The following is a 25,345-nucleotide window of genomic DNA, read 5'->3' on the forward strand; positions in this document are numbered from 1 at the left end:
TTTAATAGTAATCACAGAAGAAAACATCGTAAGTAAATAGTATTAGGACATGGAAGAAGACCAGCACAATGTCTTATCTTGGTGTAATAATGAATATCACTTCCAAAATATCACTCACAAACTTATTGTGTTTGTGAGAAAATGTAGACTACCAAAACTACATTAAAAAAAAATAAATTGTAGTTGGACACAATATCTTTGTTTTATTTATTTATTTTTATGTGGTGATGAGGATTGAACCCAGGGCCTTGCACCCGCTAGGTGAGTGCTCTACTGCTGAGCCACAACCATAGCCCCTAGACCACCAAAACTTCTTAAAACTGATAGATAAATTCATATTCATGTTAAAACAGTGGTAGAAATGAAAGGAAGAGGCATATTATGATAAAGTTACATTGTAATTCTAATGCCACCTAATACATATAAATATGAACATTATATTCTCTTCCAGTTGAAACAGGTGCAAAGTGTCTCCCTAAATGCAATAGATTCTTTAAGTTAAAATTAACAGGAAAGCTGAAATAAAAAGTGCATATTTCCCTCTTAACTAAGATCCACCAAGCAGAAGTTTTTATCCACAAGGTTTTAAAGACCTTAACATTTGTAAAAATCTTAAAATTATACGATGTCAGGACTGGTTGCTATTCCAGCCTTGCTCTTCTGCCATATGCACACATACATTCTTCTAGCAAGGATTCATGCCTACCAACGTAGCTTACTGCTACTTCCATACACTTCTTCATTGACACATTCTCATTAAAGTAGGATGTAAATATTTGTCAGGATGTGGGGAAAATAGATCTCCATTGTATTAAACAAATTTTAATTTGAATCAGTAGAGACTTAAGAGGTTTAAATGGCCAATAATATTCAACCATTTTTGACCTACAGAAGTGGGTATTTCAAATTTTTCAGTCTAATATTTTTATCTATTCTTGCCAACTGCTCTACTGAAACTCCTGTCCAGACTTTATAGTGCCTTGTGTGTCAAGTGTGGTCTTAGCTAGAATGAGCCCAGGGAACTTGTTAGAAATGCACAATCTCTGGTCCCGTCTCCTAGAAACTTGAGTCAGAATCTTCATTTTAATGAGATCCCCAGGTGACTGGCATGTATGTTAAAATTTAAGAAGCACCAGGCAGAAAATCCCTTAAATTCAGTTTAAACATGTTCTTTAAGTCTTTGCGCACACTCTAGATTATTAAGTCCATTCAGTTTGAAAGTCCAATCTCGGTTATAAGCCAAACATTCTCTGGCTGAATTTATGACTCAAGGAACTCTGAAGATGAAAAGAATTTGTTGTTGTTGTTGTTTGTTTGTTTCTTTTGGTACCTGGGATGGAATGCCAGGCACTTAACTACTGAGCCACATCCCCAGCCCTTTGTTTCATATATATATATATATATATATATATATATATATATATATATATATGCTGTAGATGAACAGAATATCTTATTTACTTATTTTTAATTTTTTTATGTGATGCTGAGGATTGAACCCAATGCTTCATATGTGCCAGGCAAGAGTTCTACCACTGAGCTACAACCCCAGCCCCCTTTGTTATATTTTATGTAGAGACAGGTCTCCCTAAGTTGCTTAGGGCCTTGCCAAGTTGCTGGAGCTGGTTTTGAACCCATGATCCTCCTGCTTCAGTCTCCTGAGCAGCTGGGATCACAGGCATTTGCCACTACACCTGGCTAAGAACTGTTTTTAAAATCAGTTCTCTTTTCTTTCCCCCTCATGCTGAGAACTGGGAAGGAGAAAAAGGATAAATATACAATCCATATTGCAAATGCTCACTCTTCCATGAATTGTACATTGAGTTCTCCTAGAAACTGAGGCAGCCTCCGACTGTACTCCCTCACTCATCCTGGGAGATGGATCAAAATTGGCCCTGTCTCTTCTAATCTTTTTGCTTTCTCCCCCAAAGGTATAAATAGTTTCTTGCTGCTGGAATTTCCTTTCCCCATAAATGTCAAGATGGTTCAAACCTATACAGCACTTACTACATGGTATCAGTTGATCCTTGAGAAATTTACATATCCTTCTCTTGCCCATTGGTGGAAGTGCAGATTGTTTTACTTTAGCCCACTCCCTGGTCAGCCATTTCTCTCTAAGTCTTTCTTCCCATGTTCAGGTAAATATAGGGCAATATCCACCAATCTGCTAGTGGATGAGATACCAGTTTCCTGTCTACAATCGCCTCCAGTTTCTCTAGCAGATTCTTTTGGAAACTTTTTCACTTAAGTTGGTGTGGGATGGGGTATAAAAAGGAAAAGCCACAATACTTACCAGAATCCTAAGAAGACACAGTTTTAGTGATTTGAAGTTCCTCCTCTTCCCAAACATTGTGCTTATATGGTTGAGAGTGTGGAGTTGGAAGTTTTGGCTATGATAGGTTTAGTTTTACTTTGGACTTTACTCAGCATCTTATACAGGTGTAAGTTATTTTATAGTATTACATATTCTTGTGGGTGCTCAAATACTCAGTTGTCAGTGCAGTATTATTGTTACATCAAATTTCGCAGATTTCAATTTACCTCTCCTTTTTATTTAAAAAAATTTTTTTACCTCTCCTTTCATATGCATTACTAAGGCTACCTCTTTTTTTAAATAAAAAAAAAAATTGTAGTTGTAGATGGACAGCATGCCTTTGTTATTTGTTTATGTGGTGCTAAGGATGGAACCCAGTGCCTCATATCATATGTGCTAGCAAGCGCTCTGCCATTGAGCCATGGTCCCAGCACAAGGCTACCTCTTGACAACAGTCTGCGCACAATCATAATTTGGAATGCAAAGATGATTCTAAAAAGTATGTTTACGTATCATTTCATTCATTGAATTATTCATTACCTCGGGCATTGGAATGGATGCTGCATATATAGTAGTTAACAAAACAAATAGTTCTTTTCCTACTTATCATGTGGTAATAGGAATGATGGTTAATAAATAAGAAAACAAGTATTAAATACATGCAATTAAAAAAAGTATTATGGGGTAAATAGTGGACACAATAAAAGAGATTTTCTGTGGGTACTGAATAGGGAGGTAGGAGATCTACTTTAACAGTAGTTGTATCTTTGAGATATAAATGGTGAGGAGCCAGACATGAGATAAGGTGGGGTGTTAGGTCAGGCAATGGAATGACAGGTACTAAAGCCTGGGAGCAGAGAGATTAGTAAGGAATTAAAAAGAAGTTTCTGGGTGGGTGTTACAGAAAAGGGAGAAAATTATAGGATATGAGATTGGAGAACTAGACAGGGGCCAGATCCAAATGGTATAATGGTCACGATTACAGTCTGGATGAAATGGGAAATGAATGATAAAAGGATATTAAAAAGAAACATAATGTCATTCCACTTATATATTCAAAGTAACATTATTTTTTAAAAAATATTTATTTTGGGGGGCTGGGGATGTGGCTTAAGTGGTAGCACGCTCGCCTATCATGTGTGAGGCACTGGGTAAAGATATTGTGTCCAATTAAAACTAAAAAAAGTTTTAGTTGGACACAATATCTTTATTTATTTTTATGAGGTGCTGAGGATGGAACCCAGTGCCTTGAACATGCTAGGCAAGCGCTCTACTGCTGAGCCACAATCTCAGCTCCAAAAGCAATATTCTTGTTGCTTGGTAGAGAACAAATTGAAGGGGGTATCTATGATATCTGAAATGCCTAAGAAGAGACATCATGGACATAGGTGTATGGAACCCAAAGGAGAGGTGTAGGTTGGAGTTAAAAAGTTTTGAGTCATTTTAACCTTTCCTAGGGTTCCAACAATAAATTGTAAAGATCTACAACCACCATCCTCAACACCCAAGAGATAATTCTCTGAAATGTTTATTCTCACAACTTATAGATAAGAACCCTGACACTCAGAGGAATTACTTGCTCAGTGTCCCTCAGCTTAGGAAGTTTTAGTCAGGACTTAAGCCTAAACTTTGACTATGAAGTCCACAATATCTTCTACTTCCCTATATTTTAATGGGACTAGAAAGAATGAGTAATTGACTAAACCATACATTAAAAAGAAATTACTTTTGTTTTCTATTATGCATATCTTAAGCTTCTTATTTTCCAATTCACTCTAAATGGTGCTGGTAACACTAGGAATGTCATTGACAGGACGGATGAGAGAGGTACTATAAAAGAATAGACACAATTTGTGACTGATGGAACATAGGAGATAGAGGAAGAATCTGAGCAAAGGAGATAAGGGAATTATAGAAAAAATCATTGATTAAAAAAAATGGCGAACACTTTAATGGATTTTGTATGTGCCAGGTATCATTATACACGCCCCCCCCCCAATCTTCTTCCAATTATCTCATGAGATGGACTTATTATCCTCATTTTACAGATGAAGAAATTAAAGAATAACAGGGAAGTAAGTTGAAAAGAGTTGGAAATGATTAGTTTAAGTGATAGCAAGGCATACATGGAGTGAACAGAATATCTGAATTATGCAAAAGATTGTGTTTAGGCTAGAGGACATTAATTTAGGATCTATGAAACCATGAGACAGTATTTTTGTTTAATGGAAACAGGAGTGGGGAAGTTGGAAAAACCATTAGGAATAACTTTTTTCTGGGAAAGAATATGGGGAGAAAGGAGTTTTGAACTGAACTATGGGAAATATATGAGCAGTGGCAGAAGACTGAGCAGAAAAAATGAGATTATCAACAGGTCTTGTAAATAATTAAACACAGAATATGAAAAAGGGAGGAGTCAGATGAACATAGTTTGATTCTGGTGACTAAGAGGACAATGAAGCCACTAAAAAGGGCAAAGGTATTTCTGAAATATGTATACTAGAGGATGTGAAATATGAAGAGTGATCACTGTCTTCAGGATAAAATCCAAACATCAGACCCTAGAAACATTTAAACTCTCTTGTCTGGCTGCAACCTATTTCATCAGTATTATTCTCTTGCTACCTAACAGTATTAGGACTCTTAATTGCGGGTGACAGAAAACTTGTTCTAGCAATAAAACACATCCAAGAATTTATTATTTTAATTGAAATTTCCAGAGCAACCTAGTTTACAATGGTTTCCGTGACCATCTTTGAATCTGCACCACCCCCGCCCCCGCCCCAGGGTACTTTCTCATTAATCGTGCATGAAAAGCTGGCTCCAGTCCTCCATTCTTCCAGATTCAGATCCACTGGAAAAGAGGTAACATCCAAAATCAACTCAAACATACCTTCCCCCTGATGTCCTTTCCAGACCATATGGACTGGGTAGAGGGAGGATAGTTCTCCAAATGAAATTATCAGAATGGGAGTGAACGGGGAACAAACAGAAACGTCTATTAAAATTCCTTCTACTAAATGGAGTAATTAATAAATCATGCTTTTCCACTTCCCAAAGAAAAATGCTGAGGTGAAAGATCAGGAATCTGGATTAAGTTCTTCGACTCTGATGTTTTTTTTTTTTTTCCCCACGTGGACCAATTGTATTTCAAGCATCAGGGGAAGTAATTTCACCTCTCTCCCCAGGTAAGCTGTAAATATTCACACGCTGTTCTAACCAAAAAAAAAAAAAAAAAAAAAAAAAAAAAAAAAAAAACCAGAGCAAATTACGATCCCCGACCACTCTCTTTGCGTGTCCACCTCCCCATCCCTGCACCCAAGTCTTCCATTACACTGTCACTTGGTTTTCACTAAAAGGCCAGCGGGGAAACTGCAAATGAGCAAATACATCCAGACCTCTTGCCACTGCTGCGGCTGAAGGTGCCCACGGTCCTGTCTCCCCAAACCAACCACCAGCCAGTAAGAAGCACTCGAAGACGCGCGCCTCCAGGGTCACTGGTGGTCCAGGAATCTTCGCAACCTCCAGGAGAGGAAATCAGAGTGCTGAGGCGTGTCCACCCAACACTGGAAAAGCCTAGCCTGGCGTCAGCAAAGCTCTGCTTTTCGAGGAAGAGAGCATCCCCTTTCTGGCCTCTGGATCTCTTACCCTTCAGGAGGCTATTTCTTCACCTCCTTGCCCAGCATCCATGGTGAAAGTCAAAGAAGCCCCGACCTACCGCTAAAGCTCCCCGGTCCCGCCTCCCAGGCTTTCCATAACCGGTGCCCTCCCGGGTGGCTCAGGGAACGGGGCGCCGGGAGATCCCGGTTTCCTTCACAGAGCGCGTACAAGCACGGCCCGAGGGAGCGGGAGTCTCGGGCGCCCGGGATTCCCTGGCGCAGCTCCGCGCTGTCTAACGGGGCAAGTCGCATGCGCACCGAGACGCGCCGGGGAAAGCGAGCGCGAGGGGAGGGGCGAACGCAGAGCCTCGGCTGACCGCGGAACCCGGGGGTCACTGACAACGCATGCGCCGGGAGGGAGCGCAATCACGGACTTCTCTTGCGGCTACCGCTTTAAAAAAGGAAACCCCGGGCAGCGAGAGCGCGAAGTAAATCTGGCCGCCGCCGCGTGCGCGCACCCGGTGAGTGGCGCCCCACCGGGTGGGCCTGGGCCTGACGTCCACCGGTTGGCTTGTCCCGGTGGCGCATGCGTGCTGCCGGTGCCGGTGGAGGAGGGGAAGGGAGGGAGGGGGAGGAGGAGCGGGCAGCAGTAGCGGTGAATTTTTGGGGGTGGGTGGGGGCGCCACTCGCAGCCCCAGGTGCTGCTGGCGCTGGGAGCCACGGTGTCTCCTGGACGCAGCCGGTTGGCGGTTCCGAGTAGCCGCAGCCTGAGTCTTGGGTGGGGGAGGGAAGCAGCCGGAGCCGCCGCAAGCCACACGGTGAGGGCGCGGGCAAGGGGAGGGAGCGGGGGGCGGTGTGTGGGGCCGGGGGGCGGCGGCCAAGGAGGGGAAGGCGGGAGCTGAAGCCCAAGTTTTGCGTCTTGCTTAGCGTGCCTCTTCCCGGGAGTTGGGGCGGAGGCCCTCGGGGGCCTCGGGGCTTCGGGGGCAGCTGGGGTTACCTGCGGGGCAGGGGCGGGATTGGGGTGCGCGGCCGGCCCCGGTGACCGGAGGGTGACCGGGTTCCAGCCGGTTCCAGCGGCCGTGCGTCCGGGAAAGCGAGCCTGGTGCCGAGAGGGCTTTCGCCCGGGACCCGCTAGGCCTTGTGACCCACTTTTATTCCTGTCACCACTCGGGCACGTTTGGAGCGGCGCCCAATGGGGCGCTGGGGCGGCCAGCTCCTCCGGGGAACCCCCGCCCTCCTGGCGCCCCGGCCGCGCGTCGCCGTCCGTAGTCCGAGCGGCTGCTGCCGCCGCCGGTGGGCTGGTTCCGTTAGTGGTCGTGGTTCCGGGGCACGGTCCCTGGGGAGCGCGCGGCGCGGGGCGTCGGACTTGAGCTGCGCGCGGCTGGAGGGCGCGGCGCCGGGCTTCCCTTCTGCCCTGACGGGCGCCTCGAGCTCCGATTCGCCGCGGCGGCTGGCGTTTCTGGATCCCTTTCCGCCTGCGAAGCTGGCTTCCCTGGAGATGGTCCCGGCGCTCCGGCCGCTGGTGTGTAATCTCTAACACTTAGAGCCGCAGTGTATTTTCGGGAGGGTGTTTTTCTTTGGCGTGGAAGTCGTTCTGTTGAGAATAGACGGTAGAATCCTGAAAGATGAAAGCCGTGGCCTCTGACCCGGCAGATGACAGATAAGTCGGGCTGTGGTTTTTCGCTGTTAGAATGTCAGGCTCAGTAGGCTTTCTACCCTTCTTAAAAAAATGTTTTCTTTCTCTTACAGTGAAAGAAAAGCACAAGAAGAAACTTTTACAGTCATTTTGAGTTGACTAGTACGCTGATCCCCCAAATCAAAGTAAAGGTAATTTCACTTTAAGATTGCTTTAAGTGATCAGCGGAGAGACTTGTGGAATTATTTCTCCCCTCCTACCTGTTTGGAAATTAACATTCTTTTAAAAAAGATGCGATTTATAGAATGAATGGCTTTTTCTGAAACATCCCTCAAAACGACACCTCAAATCTGGTTTGTTTTAAAATCTCCTTCTAGGAAGGAAACTAATTCTTGTGTTAAGTATTTGACCGAACAGAATGTCATTAAAGGTTAGCCTGAAGAAGGCAGACTGAAAATGTGGTAGAACTAGTCACAATCAACTATGGAAAAAGAATGAGGAAACTTTCTGTGCACTGATGTGGAAAGATCTCAAAATTTTGTCATAGAGCAAAAAAGCCAACAACAACAACAACAACAACAAAAACCAAGTTGTAGAACAATGTGCTCTTTTATGTGTTGGGTGAGTTGTAATAACAGCCTAAACTTGCATTTGTTCTCCTATTAATAGAGTAACTAGGAGGATACCAGAAAACTAATAATAATAGGAAGGGTGGGATATAGATGTACCATGTGTATGTCTAGAGTTTTAAAAATTTGGGACTATATTATGGACTAATAAACCAGGTTAAACAAAACTCCACCTTGAAATAATTTAGGTGGTTTTTGTTGCCTAATTGATGGTGATTTTGGCCATTTTCCATATGGTTTTTCTTAGTGTTAAAATAAAAAAAACTGAGACAAAAAACGTTTTAGAGATGTTGATTTGCCTTGTTAAGGTAATTAATAACCATGTTTACCTTTGGCACAACAGTTGGGTTATGCTGCTTTCTTCAGGGTAGAGTTTGTGTTACCCCTTTTTTTTAGGAGTTAGAGTTGTATAAAGTTTTGCTTTTATTGACTTCAAAATTTGAACACTCCATTGTAATGATAATAAAATGTTAATAAATTTAATTGTCTAAATTAGGGTGCTTTTCAGGTTGGGAAACTTTTCTTTGCCTTAAGGAAATCAGTTATGAATTGCAGTGAAATATAAATTTATGTGTGAGAGTGTGTGTGTGCTCACATATACACACATGCGTATTTGTTTCTTATGAGAAATAAAACAGAAGCAATGTTATGTTGGCTAGGAATTATTCTAAGCATTGTGTTAATGATTTTTTAGTTTTGCCAGTCTCACCTTTTTAATGAAGTTAAGACTGAAAAACAAGGTTGTCAGAGTGGGTATAATTTTAGGGAGGGCCTCCTCAAACTCTCTCTGTGACTTAATATTATATAGTCAAAGTAGTTAATAGAGGTGGTTTAACAGTTGCTGTGTGCATCTTTAGTAATAATGATCTTTTTTATTTTGTAGGCTAGGATAGTAGCCACAGTAGTACAGAATGACGCTTTTCATTTGAACTCCATGTATGTAAATCTTTTCAATCTTTTTAACAAATGAAATAACATTTCAAAATTTGATTTTTAAAATTACAGAAGTGACACTTATGAAAAATTAAAACAATATAGTGTATTTATAATAAGCAAAAGCCCTCTTTATACGTTTCCATTTCTGTCTCACATCTTTCTTTGGAAACAATCACTGTTATCTTTTTGGTATATATCCTAGGTTCTTTTTATTTACAGATATATCCTTTTTTAATCTTGCAAACTGAATTGGTGTGTTCTTGGTTTGTTCTGCCAGTTTGTCTCTATTCTGGACTTTTTTTTTTTTTTTTCTTTCCTACCTACAGGACAGGGAAATGACCTGGAGTATGTCAGAAAGTTTAATATGTGATAAACCCCTTTGGATACTCATCTTTTTACTGGTGAGGGGACAGTCGATTTGGAAGTATTTGTAGTTTGCAGGGAAATCAAACTGATGTGAGGTTTATCTGTATAGATTGAACTCATGTAGACTGAAGTCATCACGAAGACTTAGATTCCATGATTTTTTTTTTTTTTTTTTTTTTTATAGGACTCTTTGGAGTTCAACTTTTAGGGACTTCTTTAGTTTGGTTTATGCTTAACTGACAACAGATAAGTAGTACCCAACCCTTCCACTCTCACAGAACCTACCTCTTTCTTGTTTTTTTTTTTTTTAAACCAAGTTACAAAGAAGTTCTAAGTTATTTGAAACTTTTCAGGTGATAGAGATTGCAGAAAATTCAAAATATTAAAACTATTACTTACAACTATATAGGGTACATAGAAAGGTGCAGTACAATTGACTCTGCAGTACAGTTGAGTTCAGTGAATTATTCTAATAAGATTAAAAAGCATGCACATTCATAGTAAAACAAGATTTGAAAAGAATTTTAGAAGAAAAAGGTACACTTGTACGTTGCTGGTGGGATTGCAAATTGGTGCAGCCAATTTGGAGGGCAGTATGGAGATTCCTTGGAAAGCTGGGAATGGAACCACCTTTTGACCCAGCTATATCCAAAAGACCTAAAAAGAGCATCCTACAGGGACACAGCTACATCAATGTTCATAGCAGCACAATTCACAATAGCTAGATTGTGGATCCAACCCAAATGCCCTTCAATAGATGAATGGATTAAAAAATGTGGCATTTATACACAATGGAATATTACTCAGCACTAAAAAAACAAAATCATGGCATTTGCAGGGAAATGGATGGCACTAGAGCAGATTATGCTAAGTGAAGTTAGCTAATCCCTAAAAAACAAATGCCGAATGTCTTCTCTGATATAAGGGAGGTGACTCAAAACAGAGTAGGGAGGAAGGAAGAGCATGAGAAGAAAATTACCACTAAACAAGCAAGAGAGGTGGGAGGGGAATGGGAGGGAGAAGGGGAATTGCACCAAAGATGGAAGGAGACCCTCATTGTTACACAAAATACATATATGATGGTGTGAGGGGGAAGGGAAAAAAATGAGTTAAGTGTCACAGTAGAATGGGTAGAGAGAGGGGAGGGGAGGGGAGGGGAGGGGAGGGGGGAATAGGGAGGGCAGCAGAATACAACTGACACCAGGATTGCTGTATGTATACACATGGATGTATAACCAGTGTGATCCTGCAATCTGTACACGTGGAAAAATGAGAATTCATACCCTATTTGAATCAAGTGTATGATATGTGAAGATCATTGTATTCTCTTGAGCAGCTAATAAAAAAAAAAAGAAAAAAATACAAAGTTTTTAAGGCTGAGATTATTGCCAGCCTTTTGATTTGTTTGTTGTTTAGTGGGTGTGGATTTTGAGGGAGAATATTCTACCTCAACCTTTTAAATAGGAAAGAAAGAATAGAACAAACTTAAAAAGTTCATATTTTAGCTCTTGATGTTAAGGAGTTAAGTTGCAACATTATAGGAGGTATCTGTGAGACTGGTGGCTATTTTAATAGTATTTTTTTTTAAAGCATTCCCACTGGAAAGAGACACTTGTTTTATTTGGTCATTAATTATATTAGTCTGTAATCTTTAGATTTCAGAATTGTTAGAAATATTAAATTGGGAAATCTAATGCTATCAGTTAATTGTTGTCTATCATCAAATGTGTCAGGCAATGTTAGTATTTTTTAAAAAGTTGTTTTATCCTATATCATTTTCTCCTCACATTTTTACTTCTGGTACTATGTCAAATAAGATGCTTATTTTCTGTTAATATTTTAATTAAAACATCATCATGGGGAGAAAATTAGTTCCACATTATAGCAAAACTTTTTTTGTATGTGTCTGTTTCCTTCTAGTTTTTGTGGTTACATAAAGTGAAAATATTTTTTGAAGTATTGTTTCTTGTTGACATTATACCATCGGACATTATATTTTCTCCTTTTCTGAGTCTAAAATTCCGGATGGAGTTAGATAAATTATTTGTAGAATGCTTTCAAGTGTCAGAGAAATTTATCCTTTCTGATTGACTGTTTAACTATATGATATATATGTATATATTTTTAAAAAATATTTTTTAGTTGTTGATGTACATTTATTTTTTATTTTTTTATTTATATGTGGTGCTGAGGATTGAACTCAGATACATGCCAGGCAAGTACTCTGCCACTGAGTCACAAACCCAGCCCCAGACATTTATATTTATAGGTTCTTTTACCACCATTTGTTAATAGCCCTGCTCTGTGTATTTTCCATGAATTAAGTGAAGAGATTCCTATTTTTCTCAGTGTTTTTTTTATTATGCAAATGTTGAATTACCTAAACTCATTCTGATAAATATAGTTTAACCGAGTTTTTATTTTATTTGTATATTTCATAGAGAAGTAATTTTGCTTATTATTATTATTATTTGTATGGTTCTAGAGTTTGAATCCAGGGCTTTCCTGCATGTTAGGCAAGCACTCTACAAACTGAATTACATCACCAGTTCTGCTTATTATTTTAAGACTTAGAAGTCTCCAGAGAAAAATCACTTATAAAAAGCAAATTTTTATGAAATGTCTTTGATTTTTAAAGTCTGCACTGTTGGATACAATTTACTATTTGCTTTTCAAAAACTAAGGTCAAATATTAAGACAAAAATTCCTCAAGTAATTTACATTTAAATTCTCACTATAAATAGTGGAAAATGAAAATACAGGTTCATGTTCAAAGGTTTTTGTATTAAAAAGAAAACACACATAAATGGGAATTGTACCAATGAAGGTTAAAATATTTACCTAGCTAAGAATTTATTATTTATGTTAAAATATGATTTCATGCAAATAGTTGATTTTCTTAATGTCCTCCCTTAATTATAAGAATAGTATATTTCAGTAGAAAACTTGGGAAACACTAAAAAAACACAGTTTGAATTTTAAAAGTATCATTGGAAATCTTATCATCAAGAGAAGCCATTGTTAGTCTTTTGGACTATCTTCTTCATTGCATTTTGTTGAGCCATTATGTAAGTATATATACAGTTAAAGATGCAGGATGGTACAGGCCTGTAGTGCATCCACTATAGTGCAAATTTTTCTATTAACTGTTAATCAATGTATATATATATTTTTTTTTTTAAAAATATTTATTTTTTAGGTGTAGTAGGACACAACACAATGCTTTATTTTTATGTGGTGCTGAGGATCGAACCCAGGTCCCGAGCATGCTAGGCGAGTGCTCTGCCGCTGAGCCACAATCCCAGCCCCTCAATGTATATTTTTTATTTTTTAGAAGTAGTCGGACACAATTTATTTATTTATTTATTTATTTATTTATTTATGGTGCTGAGGATCAAACCCAGAGCCTTGCATGTGCTAGACGAGCGATGTACTGCTGAGCCACAATCCCAGCCCCTAATCAACATATTTTCATGTCACTATTTTTCTACATGATTTTTTATTTTTCTTTTATGGTACTGGGGATTGAACCCAGTGGTGTACTACCAATGAGCTACATCCCCAGCCCCTTTTTATGTTTTGTTTTGAACATGGTCTTCTTAAGTTGCCCAGGCTGTACTCAAACTTGTGATCTTACTCCTCAGCCTCCTGAGTTGCTGGACAGGTTTGCCTAGCTGAAATTTTATGTATTGGTTGGGGAAAAATGCCTTAAGTATATAATAAATTATCTACTAATGACCCGCAATAATGAAGTGAATCCAAGATTGCGTGTGTATGTGTGTGTGTGTCTGTGTTTTAAAGGGAATTGAACCCAGGACCTGGAGCATGCTAGGCAAATGCTTTACCATTGAGCTACATCCCCAGCCCTTAATCCAAGATATTTGTGATGATATGTTTTCTCTCTAAAATATCTTTTGCTTTGAATGCATTAAATTAACTCTGTGTTTCATCAGTATAAATCATTTGGATACTAATATTCTTATACAAGCCTTCTAAGTAGCATGGCAAGATGTGAAGCAGTCTGCCCAGTTAAAATTTGAGCTATAACATTTCTTATAATAGTCTTAAGTTCAGTGGAGAATTTTGTTGGTCCAAAAACACTTCCTTAAATAAAAAATATAAATAGTTCTTTTTTGTTCACATAGTGGACATTAGTTTTTCACAGGAGATCTTGACATTTCATTCAACTCCTAGACATAAATATTAATGTATACTACATCTTACAGTTTAAATTAAGAAGACTATTACCCTAAATTCTTTTCAAGAGGAAATAGATATGATCTTAAAGATAAATACAATAGTTGTAATGGGTTGTCTAATTTGGGAATTGTACACTTTCAAATGCTTTAATAAGTATTATTTTTGATAGTCACTGCCTTTTTAAAAGCTTTTATCAAGAAACTGGGAAGTTTTTAGATGTTTGTTTTCTCTAAGTGACTGACTAGATTGTTAAAATACTTGGTTTTATTCTGAATAGAGCTGCTTCTTATTTAATACCTGAAATTTGATAGCAAAGTCTGCAAACTACTTTAACAAGGTGTTTTGCTTACTTATATTTATAGTATGGTGTAGTGGTTAAGAGTGCCCAGTTCTGTAACTAACCTGTTTGGCATTCAGATCTTGTTTCTACCAAATATTGGGTATATGACCAGGCACAAATTATGTCAGCTCCTGTACCTCTGTTTCTTAATTAAGAGTAGAGTAGCTGGTCACAGTGATGAGATCTGTAGTCCTAGGACTTAAAAGAGTCTGAGATGGAAAGAAAACTTGAGTTCATGAGTTTGAGACTAGCCCTGGCACACAGTGAGATCCTGCCTCCAAAAAAAAAAAAAAAAAAAAGTGAAAATAATATTAATTCATGAGATTGTGTGAAGTTCATGGTATTATGTGAATTAAATAATATAACAATGGAAATAACTTAAAAACAAATATTTATTCACTATTTCTGTTATTTTCATAGTGTGTACTAACCATACTCTTTTCTTTTTTTCTTGCCAATAAGTTGTTTAGAGTTTATTTTTACATAGTGAGCTTGGGGGAACATGACCTTTTTATGTAATTAAGAATAATAAAAGTGTCACTAGAACATGTTTCCAAGATAAATAGTATTGCATATTTCTTTAAAAAAGCTTTGGCAAGTAAAGTTTTGATTCACAAATTGATGACTGGTTGTTTAAAAGTAAAATTTTCATTGAGATAATTAGAAGTTATTTAGGAAAAACATCCCTACAAATTAAAATGAAAAAAGGTTTCAACTTTTTTTTTTTATTTTGCAACTTATCAGATAGTTCCACTAGAAATGCAAAAATTACATAAGGAAGAAGAGAAATAAAAGAAATATTAATGTAATTGTTTGGGTCTGCATGTTCCCCAAAGGTCTGTGTGGTAAAGATGTGCTCCCCAGGGCAATGGTCTTGGGAATTGGTGGGGCTTAATGGAAGGTCTTGAGGTTATTATGGGTGTGCCCATAAAGGATATTATGTGATCTCAATCTCTTCCTCTTTCTCACTTCCCTGGCCATGAAGAGCAATTTTGCTTACCCATACATTCCCTGCTATCTGCCATTAACTTTAAGGTCATATCTATTTTCTCTTGAAAATAGCTTTTCTCTTTGAGTCATCTGTTTTGAATTTTTATTTTTCTTTTTTGCTTCCTTTTGTGTCACAATCAAATTATTTTATTCAATTTTTTCATTTTATTAACTTGTTACATATTTTTAGTTTATCTTTAGTGATTATTCCAGAGATAAAGTCAAGAATCCTTAATAATGTAATACAAATTACTATCTTTACACTTCCCAGTGATTCCAGTTCTTCTTTAATTCCTGTTCCAACTTTTTTTTTTTTTTTTAGAGAGAGAGAGGGAGAAATTTTTTTTTAATATTTATTTTTTTAGTTTTCAGCGGACACAACATCTTTGTTTGTATGTGGTGCTGAGGATCGAACTTGGGCCACACGCATGCCAGGCGAGCGCGCTACCGCTTGAGCCGCATCCCCAGTCCCTGTTCCAACTTTTTTTGCATTGTTATTTTTCTGCATTTTATTTATACACATATTAAACTCCCACATACTATTAGTATGGGTTTTGGACAGTTTTTCGTCATATTTACCTTTTCCAGTGCTCTTTATTTGAAGGATATTTTCACTAGATATAAATTTATAAAATGGTAATTAACTTTCAGCCTTTTAAAAATGTCTCCTTGCTTTCTGGCTTCCTTATTTCCCCTTGAAATTAGCTACCTATCTTGTTGAGAGTAATGTGTCAGCAATATTACTGTGGGGAATAGTGTGTCTGGTGTTTTTTGGGCTACTTTTGAAACTTTCTTAGTTTTATTGCACTTTGGCTATTATGTATTGAGGTGTGCTTTTCTTTTATAAGTATGTTGCAATATATTAGTTTTTTAAATCTGTAGCTTAATGCTTTCTAGTTTGGAAAATTCTGTTATTACCTTTTTAAATGTTACTTCTTTTCTTCTTTTGGGGGGTTTAATTGTAATGCATTTTTCTAGTTACCATATTCTACTTGTCTCAAAAAATTTTGTTTTAATTTCTGTATTTCAGTTTTGATATCTTTTATTGGCCTATTGTCCCATATTCCAAAACTATCTTCTCTTTTATTTAAATCAATATATTGTGGTCTTAATTTTACAGTGTAATTTTTTGAGTTCTAGAAACTTCACTTGATTCTACTTTATAGATTTTTAAATTCCCTTGAACATATTAGTTATAGTTATCTAAATGCTTGCCTATTAATTTCATCATCCCCATCATTATCGGTCACTTCTATTGTGTCTTTGCTGGTTATTGGTCATGTGTTGTATGATTGTGTCTTAAAAGCCTGTCAAGATTTTTAAGGAACTTGTCCATTTCATTGAAGTCACTGAATTTACTTGCATAAAGTTGTTTATAATATTCTGACGTTTTTCTTTTAATATTTATAGAAAATAGTCTCATTTATGTATAACCTATAGAGATTTAATATTACTCTTGTTACAGGTGATTTGGGTCTTCTTTTTCTCTTTATCAGTCTGGCTAGAGATTTATTTTATTGAAATTCTCAGAGTTAGCTTTTAGTTTAACTGACTTCCTCTAGTTTTTTAATTTCTTTATTTCTACTCTCTTAAAATTGTTATTATTTTTTTTTGTTGTAATGGGGATTGAACCCAGGACTGCTCTACCATTGAGGTACATCCCCAGCATTTATCATCTTTTATTTTGAGACGGGGTCATGCTGAGTGTCCAGACTGATCTCACACTTGTCATCATCCTACCTCAACCTCATGAGTGCCTCATTTTCAGTTTAAGATACTTAAGAATCCCTCCCGGCCCCACCCCTGCCTTTTTGAGTTGGGGATCTCTCTATTTCCAAGGTTGGCCTCTAATCCATGGCCTCAGAGATCCTGCCCTCCTCCCTTTTTTACCTCCTTAGTAGCTGGGACTACAGATACACACCACTGTGCTACTGGGCTGTTTTCTTAGATCTCTGGATTATTTGTAAGTGTGTTATTTAGTTTATGAATATGTGAGGACTTTTACAGAGATCTGTTACTTTAATTCCATTGCATGAGATTCTTTTAAATTTATTGACATTTATTTTATAGCCCAGAATATGGCCTGTCTTGGTAAATGTTTCTAATGCAATAGAAAAGAACATGTATGTATTCTGTTCTTGTTGGGTGGAATGTTTTATAAATGTCAGTTAGGCCAAGTTGGTTATTTTATTTATGCTTTATTATTTTTGAATGAACGCCAGACATGGTATTTCTGCTAGAGTGTATTTACCTTTTCTTCTAAGCCGATGAAATAGGGAAGCTGATCACCTTAAATTACAAGGAGGCTGGGTTGCTATTTTAGTAGTTTGATGTTACTCTACCTCTTATTTGTGCTTGTTCAAGATGTTACATTCCAGGGCTTTCAATTTAAAATTTGACGGTCTTTATGCTTTTAATAATACAAATGTGGTAAATTTCACTATGCTTTTCAAAGTTTTTCAGTTAACTATTCAGCCTCTTGTACAATTTTTGTTTTGTTTGTACTGCTAGGGATCAAGCAAACATGAGCTCTATAACTGAGCTGCCCACCTCCTCCAAACCCCCTTAAAAATTTTTGTAAGAGACAGGGTCTTACTAGGTTGCCTGGGCTGATCCTGAACTCATAATCCTCTTGCCTTAGCCTCCCAAGTAGCTGGGAATACAGGTGCACAGCACCACGCTAGCCCTTGTATAGTTTTAAAATTAAGCAAATATCCTGAGGAAAATAATGACTGTGAACTTAAAATTCTTGCAGTCTCCTAATTTTAATAGTCCGGCCCTGCTTAAATATCAGAAGCTCTCCTAGCTTTTCTATTCATCAGCAAAAATATTCTGCACAGACTAAGACTAAACTATCAGCCTCTGACCTGAGCCCATGTTTTAGTCTGTTCTGTGTCACTGTGACCAAAAGACCTGACAAGAACAACTGTAAGGAGGAAGAGTTTATTTTGGCTCACAATTTCAGAGGTTCAGTTCATGGTCAGCTGATTGCATAGCTCTGGCCCCCATGTGTGGCAGAATATCATGGTAAAAGGGCATGGTGGAGGAACTCAGCTGAGATGACAACCAGGAGGCAACGAAAGAGCTCCACTCACCAGGGACAAAATATAAGCCCCAAATGCACACCCCCAGTGACCTATTTCCTCCAGCCACGTCCTACCTGCCTATGGTTAGTGCCTAGTTAATCCATGTCAATGGATTAATACACTGATCAGGTTGTACCTCATAGAATCTAATCATTTTACCTCTGTAAATTCTTGCATTTTCTCCCTGTGAGCTTTTGGGGGGACGCTTCATATTTAAACCTAACAGCCCACAATCAGAAAATACCCACCGTTAAAAAAAAAAAAGAAGACAAATGCTGATTATCTGAACATCCTTAAAAAATTCCCTCTCTTGAGTTTCAAGCTTTTTTGTCCCCATGGCTTCTACAGCTCTCTACAATCTTAAAAAATGTGATTAAAAAAAAATAATTCATTTTGCTTTTCAAGTTGTTCCTAGCAAGAATAGTCTGCTGTGAGCTGTCCTTCTTACCTTGATATGAATAACTTCCTATTTTTAAAAGTGCACGAAATAGTCAATTGTTATGAATTATTTTGTTTTATATAGTGTTATTTAGGTACTATGTTGTTGGATTTTAGTTTTTGGTGTATAGTTTTTAAAAATTGGCTCCATTAAAATATCATTACATATCTTAAAATGTACCCAATTGAAGTATATGGGTTGAGTTTGATAACTATACACACCTTCTTATTACTACCACCATGACCAAAAAACAGAATTTTTTTTTCCAGGAAAATGGATGGAACTTTTTTAAAAAAATAATTAATTTATTTATTTTTGCATTACAATTCTTAATACAGCTTTATACCACAATTTATCATATCTCAAAACAGAAAATTTTTATCACCTGGAAAAGTTCTCTCTTCCCTGGCAACCACTAATTCCTTTTCTGTTAGTGCAGTTTTGACTTTTCTGCACTGAAACATAAATGAAAGGCAGCATGTGGCCTTCTAGGTCTGTCTTTCACTTAATGATCTTATGTTAATAGTTGTCTCTTTATTGCTGAACACCTTTCTATTATATGGAATATGGTACAATTTGATTATCCAGTTATCAGTTAATGGACATTTGTGTTGCTTTCTAGGTTTTAACTAGTATGAACGAAACTTCCAAGCATTTGTGGACATGTATTTTCATTTCATTTGGGCAAATAGATTTACTGATTTTCTTGATAATTGTGTCTAACTTTATAAGACAATGACACACTGTTCTCTGAAGTGGCTGTACCACTTCACATTCCCTTCAGCAATGTATGGAAGTTTCATTTGCTCCATTCTTGATCCATGAATACAGCATACTTCTCTATTCACTTAGGCCTTTATTTTCTCGCAAGTATGCTTTATGGTTTTCGAGTATACTTTCAATAGTGGATTTTTTTTCTTTAACAAGTACTTATTGAGTATCTGCTAAGAGCCAGGCACTGAGAAGCCAAGTTAAATATATGCTTCATAGGCATTAGCACCAAATCAAGGTGTCAGGAATTGGAATATATGAGTGTATTGGGGAGAGGACTGGTGTCTTAATCATTCTGAGTTGCTGTAACAAAAATACCAACAGACTACGTGGCTTAAACAACAAACATTTCATACAGTTCTGGAGAGAAGAAAGTGCAAGATAAGGTGATAATAGAGTTGATGTTTGGTAAAAAGCCTGCTTCCTTGACAGCCATCTTCTCTGTGTCCAATTTGACCAAAATGGGTCTAGAGGGCTTTCTGGGATCTCTTTTATAAGGACACTAGTCCCATTCATAAGGATGCCAGCCTCATTTTAATTACCTCCCACCAGCCCATCTCCTAATACCATTGCTTTGAGGATTAAGATTTCACCATGTGTATTTTGGGGTGGAATAGTCATTTAGTTCATTCGAGCAGGGTTACAATTTTAAGTTGAGAAGACTGAAAAGTCTTCATTGACAAGTTTGCTATAGGCGCTAACCTACAGCAAACAACTAACAATTAGAAACAACTAACAATTTCAGGAGGAAAAGGGGAAAGATGATGGGAATTTGAATATATGTTCTGAGTGTGCCAATTAATTACCTCTCCGACTCGCTTTCTTTTTTGCGGGTGTGGCCAGGGCTGGGGATCAAACCCAGGTCCTCATGGATTCTAGGCAAGCATTCTACCACTGATCCACATCCCCAACTCTTTTCTTTTGAGAGAATCTGGCTAAGTTGCCCAAGCTGACTTATATTTGTGACCTTTCTTCCTCAGTCTCTCAAGTAACTTGGATTATAGGTGTGTGCCACCATGCCCAGTTCACACTCTACTCCTAGTCTGGCATTATATGCTCCCTTCTCAGTGTCAGCATTTCACCTTTGCCTCAGGTTTTCTTTTTGAAGCTGAAATGGCAGCTTCTAAGCTTCTTTGATGGCAACCTATAGTAAGAAATTTATTTTATGTGGGCTGGGGAAGTAGCTCAGGGATAGAGAGCTTACCTAGCATGTGGGAGGCCCTGAGATCAGTTGTTAATACCACCAAAAACTCTGCATTCTCATCCAGTATACATATATGTACTCATAAACATCTGAAACAATACCATTACTAGGCATCCTGTACTCAGTTGCTTCCTTTTCGTATTCTGTTTCATTTAAAAAATGCTGGATAAAACTATATTGCTGGACCAGAGGGTAAAAACATTTGCAACTTTGTTAGTGATACGTTTGTTGACCATATAGTTTGGACCAGTTTATCCTCTCACTGGTAGCCGATTGAAGTATGCTAAAGCTGACCAGGGTGCTTTGAGAAGTCTATACCTAGAGTGCGTGACTCATCAGTATCTTCAAACTCAAGCAATACCTAACATTTTTATAGTTAGAGTATCTTGTGCTTTAACTCAACTTTTTTTTTTTTTTTTTTTTTTTTTTTTTTTTTTTTTAAGTAACAGTAATACAGTGATAAAGAAGTCTGGAAGCCATCAGCTTTCCCTGTCTTCATTTTGTTGTTGATGTTTTTTTCTTAATGTGTCCCCCAAGATTTTGAAAAATTTATATACTTCCTTATATAATTATGGATTCACAAGAATTTGCAAAGATCCTGTATATCCCTCACTTGATTTTCTCATTATTTATATGTTACATATCTATAGTATAATATCAAAACCTTCTAGTTCCTCATTGTAGGTTTGTGTAACTACCACTGCCAAGGACAGAACCAGTCTACTACCACATATTCTTTCCCCCAAAACCCTAGGTGCTGTTAGTCACTAATCTGTTCTCTATCTCTATATTGTCATTTCAAGAATGGTTCATAAATAGAATCATATAGTATATGATTTTTTAAAAATTATTTTTTTTCACTCACTATAGTGACCTGGAGAATCATCCATGTTGTTCCCAGTAATCTAAGTTCCTTTTTATTGCTGATAGTGTTCAGTGGTATGGATGTATCACAGTTCATTTAACCATCTGTTGTAGGATACATTTGTTCTTCCTGGTTTTTCATGTTACATCTAAATCTTCTATGGACAGCCATGTGTAGATTTTTGTTTGAACACAGTTTTCATATCTCTGGGATAAATGCCAGAAGTGTAATTGTTGGATTATCTGGGAAGTATATATTTAGATTTTCAAGAAACTGTTAAAAGATTTTTCAGAATGGCTGAACCATTTTACATTTGCAGCAGTGAAGGAGCAATCCAGTTTCTTTGCATCTTCATCAACAGTTAGAATTCTATTTTCTCTTCTACTAGTTGTGTAGTTTGAGTTCATGCAGTCTTATTTTGCATGAACTCAAACTACACAACTACACAACCTCATGGTTGCTGATATTGAACATCTTTTCAAATTCTTATATACCATCCCTTTCTCCTCTTCTGTAAAATGTTTCTTCATGTCTTTTGCCCATTTGCTAATTAGATTTTTTTGGTTCTTACTGTTGAGTTTTGAGAGTTCTTAATATATTCTAAATGTGACTCCTCTGTCAAATATGTGATTTAAGGTATTTTCTCCCAATCTGTAGCTGGTCCTTTCATCCTCTTAAATAGAGTCTTACAGTAAAATTTTATAATTTTGATGAAGTTTAGTTTATCAATTTTTGTTCTTTTGTGCCTCATGTTTTTGAAGTTTGAGAACTCTTCATCAAGTTCTAGGTCTTTAAAAAATTTCATCTTTTTTTCTCCAAAACTTTATGCATTTAAATCCACGATGAGTTGATTTATACAATAAGGTTTGAAGTTTAGGTCAGGTTCCTTCATTTGCTTTAGTACCATTTGTTGAAAAGATAGCCTTTCTCCATTTGATTGCTTTTGCACATTTGTAAAAACTCTATTGGCTGTACTTGTATTGGGCTCATTCTGTTTGAGCGATCCATTTGTGTTTCCCTCTGCCAGTCCCATAGCGTCTAAATGTAGTTATGTAATCATGAAATCAGTGATTTCCTTATGTTTGAATCTTTTTCAAAATTGGGATTTAGTTATTCTCGTTTCTATAAACTTTAGAATAACCCTGTCTACAGGAATTGTGTTAAACTTGCATAAAATTTAGATCTTTTTTTCTGTGTTTTATAAAATCTTTTAATCTAGAAGTCCCATGTATGTTTTATTAGGTTTGTTGTTAATATTTGGTGTTTTTGAGAGATGGTAGCCAAGTATTTGGTGTTGTGTTTTAAATTGTACTTGTGTATGTTCATTTCTAATATACAGAAATACTATTGATTTTTATATGTTGAAATTATATATTGTTACCTTGCTAAACCTAATTTATTAGTTGTAGCTAATAAGTATTGTTTTGGATTTTGCTTTTGCGTTTTGTTGATTCCTTAGGACTGTATGTAGACTAACTTGACATTTGCAAAAAGTGACAGCTTTATTTGTTCTTTTCCTTTCAGTATGCCTTTTATTCTTTTTTGCCCTGGATAGAACTTCTAGTACTTTGTTGAATAGCAGTGTGGGAGCAGACATCTCTGCCGTTTTCAGTTTTAGAAGGAAAACATTTAATGTTTTTTCATTTTTCCATGTTAGCTATATAGTTGAGGAAGTTCCCCTTTCTTCCAAGGTTTTTGATAGTTTTGTTAATGAATGGGTGTTGAATTTTGTCAAATTCTTTTTCTGTATAAGTTGATAGATATTAAGCTGTTAATGTGTATTGAATACAAATTTATTTTTTTTATGTTTTTTAAACTCATAGTTGATTTTTGAATATTGAACCTTCCTTGTATCCCTAGAATAAACCCTCTAAAGTTATAATTTAAAATTCTTTTTATATGTTGCTTTTTTTGTTTTCTGTTTAAACTCATGAAGACTATCATTTGGGTCTTGTTTTTGTTTGGTTCAACCTTTTTCTGTTTGTGATTTAAGGCTAATATTTGATAAATTTTCATCTCTTGTATTTTCTAGAAGCATTGTGTAGCACCAGTATTATTTCTTTAAATGTTTGATAAGGTGCTACAGTGAAACCAATTGGGAAAGAGATTTCTTTCTTTTTCTTTTCTTTTTTTTCCAGTTTCTTTATCCCACTTTGTTCCATTGTCCCAGGTGTGTAACACCTATTAAAAACTTAAATTGAACAACAAATATACCATTTTTAGGAACTTTAATTATGTTTTGGGATTTCTGTACTTTTGAGAATAGTAAAAGTAAATGACTAGAGTGTTTGAAAATATTTTTAGAATTCATTGTGAAGATTGTATAAACAATACTATAAAAGTTACTACTGTTCAGTTTAACAAAATATATGTACATAACTGATATGTAATATAAGAATTGCATTTATGAAAGTATTTTCTAGTACTGTGCTTGTTATTTCTATTTTGAGGAATGCCCTGTGTTTCAAATATCAATGTTCAAACATAGCTGTCCTATAAATAGTACACTGGGACAATGTATAGTAGTATTCTGCACTGCTGGTGACAAACTTTAATGTGTTATTACTTATTATTTTTTTTAATTGACAAGTATGACCTATGTTTTCTTACTCTAAAGAACATATTAGAGCTGAGTATGGTGGTCCAAGACTGTATTTCCAACTTTGAAGAATGAGGCAGAAGGATCTCAAGTTCAAGATCAGCCGGGGAACTTAGTGAGACCCTGCCTCAAAATAAAGGGGGTTGGGGATATACTTCAGTGATAATGAGCACCGGTGGATTCAATCCCTAGTACCAAAAAGTGAAAGAAAGAAAGAAAGAAAGTATTTTAGAGAAAGCACTTATTTTTTACTGCTTAGGGAAAATGAGGAATTCATTGGCAAATTACAGCTTGATGGAGATTTTTGAAGAACTATTGATACCGGAAATGGTCAATGTCCACTGTTCAGAAAGTAAGAATAAATTTGAAGTATGTAGTATAGATGTTAAAAACATTTTTAGGAATTCTTATGTTTTCAGGTTATCATAAGCTACCCTCCATAAGAAGGTACTGGTCAAATGATGAAGATTTGGGTATATGCATCAAAAATGCAGTGTCAAGAAATCATTTCCAGGAGCTGAAAAGTACCATACATTTTTGCAACAATAATGAATGGCAAGAGAATTTTGAAGATAAAGGTTTTAAAATTCATCTTCTAATAAATAAGATACAAAAATCATGCATGAACTTTGGTATCTTTGAAGAATGTTTGACAGTGGATGAAATGGTTATCAGATATCATGGACCCAGTTTGCTGAAACAGTTTATAAGAGGTAAGCTCTTAGTAAGATGTGGTTTTAAATTCTGGGCACTATGTGAAGTATCAGGATATTGCTTAACTTTGACTTACATTGTGGGAAAAGTGCTTGAGAAGAACCCATTGATAATTCTTTGCTTGGGAGTAAGGTAATTCTACATAGGCTCGAAGTAGTAGAGAATCCACAATCACACTCTGTTTTTTCCAACAATCTATTCATTGGTTATGACTTGTTACACCTGTGAAATATTGGATTCTAGGCTACAGGCACCACTAAGGAAACAGACTAGACAATTACCTGCTGAAACCAACAACATTGATGAAAAAACAGGTCTGAGGTTCCTATGGTTACAGATTTGACACAAATAATGAAATTCTTATTTTAAAATGGATAGATTTTAAAATGTGTCACTATTGGATTAAAAACAATATAGTGTGATCATTTGGCAAAGTTCAATTATAGAGAAATAGAGTAAAGTCAGTGTACCTTAACCAAAGGTAGTGGTGGTGAGAATGAATACATTTGGTTTGTTTCTAATAGCCCCCTTTTATTAAAGCTAAAAACTGATTCACTTTATTCACTTGAATAATTGGTGTGTGTATCCTAAGTGCATGGATTATTCAAACATTTGTGAACAAAGACAAGATCTCATGAGTTTGTTGTATTTCCGTAG

General features: G+C 36.7%; 1 protein-coding gene and 1 long non-coding RNA gene across 6 annotated transcripts in view; one reads left to right on the forward strand and one right to left on the reverse strand.

Moving 5' to 3' along the window:
* Nucleotides 1-5,073: 5,073 nt before the first annotated feature.
* Nucleotides 5,074-7,271, reverse strand: LOC113181121 (uncharacterized). The gene is made up of 3 exons (XR_003300561.2): nucleotides 6,911-7,271; nucleotides 5,713-5,836; nucleotides 5,074-5,168 (listed from the first exon to the last, which is right to left on the reverse strand). It is a non-coding gene; the product is annotated as an uncharacterized LOC113181121 (long non-coding RNA).
* Nucleotides 6,276-25,345, forward strand: part of Clock (clock circadian regulator) — a 119,964-nt gene continuing 100,894 nt past the window's right edge. For 2 of the 5 annotated variants that reach the window (XM_026386456.2, XM_026386486.2), the window contains exons 1-2: nucleotides 6,605-6,731; nucleotides 7,663-7,740. The gene's annotated coding sequence lies outside the window, so the exon portion shown is untranslated. Of the gene's footprint in view, nucleotides 6,435-6,604; nucleotides 6,732-7,418; nucleotides 7,436-7,662; nucleotides 7,741-24,393; nucleotides 24,688-25,345 lie in introns of those variants that run through there. The other 3 variants (XM_026386467.2, XM_026386463.2, XM_026386476.2) reach the window with 3 other exon arrangements.

The sequence above is a fragment of the Urocitellus parryii genome, chromosome 10 (genome assembly GCF_045843805.1).
Source record: "Urocitellus parryii isolate mUroPar1 chromosome 10, mUroPar1.hap1, whole genome shotgun sequence".
In the NCBI taxonomy this organism is placed as follows: Eukaryota; Metazoa; Chordata; class Mammalia; order Rodentia; family Sciuridae; genus Urocitellus; species Urocitellus parryii.